This window comes from Zea mays, chromosome 1 (assembly GCF_902167145.1).
Source record: "Zea mays cultivar B73 chromosome 1, Zm-B73-REFERENCE-NAM-5.0, whole genome shotgun sequence".
Lineage (NCBI taxonomy): Eukaryota > Viridiplantae > Streptophyta > Magnoliopsida > Poales > Poaceae > Zea > Zea mays.
This window is the reverse complement of record NC_050096.1, coordinates 66,650,207-66,652,298: the sequence shown is the minus strand read 5'-3', so window position 1 is coordinate 66,652,298 and position 2,092 is coordinate 66,650,207. Positions and strand designations below refer to the sequence as shown.

General features: G+C 48.9%; 1 pseudogene; it reads left to right on the top strand.

Moving 5' to 3' along the window:
* Positions 1 to 565: 565 nt before the first annotated feature.
* LOC103644687 (granule-bound starch synthase 1b, chloroplastic/amyloplastic-like) lies at positions 566 to 1,757 on the top strand (annotated as a pseudogene).
* Positions 1,758 to 2,092: the final 335 nt, after the last annotated feature.

Sequence of the window (2,092 nt, the reverse complement as noted above, 5' to 3'; positions counted from 1 at the left end):
GTCCCCAGTGGCCCAGTCCCGTCGTCAAGGGGCATGTGGCGAGGCTACGCTAGTGACGCCGAGATCCAGGGATGCCAAGATCTAGAGCTACGCCAGGGACGCGGAGATCTATTATGTGTTCTTGGCCGTCAGCCAACGCCGCCGATCTCCAGCTTCCCCAAGGCTGCTCCAGGTGCTTCCTTTGCCTCCCTCCCATAGCGGTGAGGCATGGCGTCGCTGGTGGCGTCGACGGCCACGGACGGTGCGGTGGTGATGACGCACCTCACGCGAGATCCTCCTCCGCCTCCCTTCCCTTCCTTCACTCGTCTGCGCCTACCTCAGCTGCCGCGCCATCCTGGCCGCCGTCCGCTCCTCCTGCGCCTTCCGCCGTCGCTTCGGCACGCTGCACCCGCCTCCTCTCCTCGACTTCTTCTTCGACCCCGACGGCAACGAAAATCCCACCTTCATGCCATTCGCCGCGGCTCCGACCGAGGCCACGCGACCGCCGTCCGCGGCCTGGACGCCTTACTGACCCCACGTCCAGGCAACAGAACTTTAGCAGGGTGTGCCTATTATTATATGAATCATTGAGAGTGATCTGGCTCTAACAGTCAGTCTACATTATTTCAAGAAACTCACATCTGACCCAGATAAGGGTGTTGAGTTGGATGGTGTCCTTCGCGCAAAGCTTCTGGAAATTGGAATCGTAAATGGCATGGATGTTTATGAATGGGATCCTTCAACATATAAGTACATCAGCGTGAAATATGATGCAACAACGGTAAGGCCTATTATCGCATCGCCCGTTCTAACCTCATATGGAGATTTCTTTACTGAATGAAATAATTTGTCAGGTAACTGAAGCAAGGGCTCTCAATAAAGAGAGGTTGCAAGCCGAAGATGGATTGCGTGTGGACTCGAGCATCCCTGTTATAGTTTTTGTGGGGTGTCTCGAAGAACAGAAAGGGTCCTACATACTCATTGCAACAATTCCAGAGTTTGTGGGCGAGAATGTCCAGATAATCGTTCTTGTATGTTTCAATTTACAAGTGGTTTCTATTCTTTCGCATGGCACGGTTCACGATCTGATAGTCGCTGAGAAAAAAAATTGTTCTTCAGGGCACGAGAAAGAAGAAGATGGAGGCATAGCGAAATTCAATGTTCCATTGGCACACATGATGTTTGCCGAGGCTGACTTCATTATCGTCCCGAGCAGGTTTGAGCCATGTGGTCTCATTCAGCTGCAAGGGATGAGATATGGAGTGGTGAGACTTCCTAGCTCCGCTTTGTTATAGCAGTTCAGATTTGAGTGCGCGTAGGATAAATTAATATTAGCAGCCATTTTTTCTCATCTTGATTCCTGTAAAGTGTTAGAAAATACCACGTAGTTAAGCAGCAGACAAAGTGCAAAAGAAAACGAATGACCATCGATGCTGCAAATACGTTTTGCAGATCCCCATCTGTTCATCCACTGGAGGACTTGTCGACACAGTTGAGGAGGGTGTCACCGGATTCCACATGGGTTCTTTCAATGTCGAGGTAAAGAACAACACGGACTCATTGTTCTCAGGCTCCATAAATGAAAATAGCCTTTGGTTAATCTACTCCTCCTTCTTTTTTAGAGTGAAACTGTAGACCCAGCCGACGTGACAGCAGTAGCGTCAACCGTCACGCGAGCCCTGAAGCAGTACGACACCCCGGGCGTTCCATGAGATGGTTCAGAACTGCATGGCGCAAGATCTGTCCTGGAGATCTATTGATATGTTTTACGCCAATTTACGACATTTATTGATGTGTTTTGTGACGATTTACGCTAAAATTCATACCCATTTACGCTGTGCTGTTTTGATTCATGTTTTACGTTTAAATACGCCCGAGCCAGAACTTGCGCATGATCGTACGCGTGCGATTTTCACGCAGTAATTTAGGTCACATTCGTCGTTACGAAACAGATCGATGATTTATGCTATTTTGGTTCACGTTTTACGCTTAAATCCACCTAAGTCAGAACCCGTGTACGACACGCGAGATTTTCACGCCGTAATTTTTGGGGCCCATTTGCCGTTACGAAATAGATATGCGATTTAGGCTACAATTCGTAATCATTTACGTT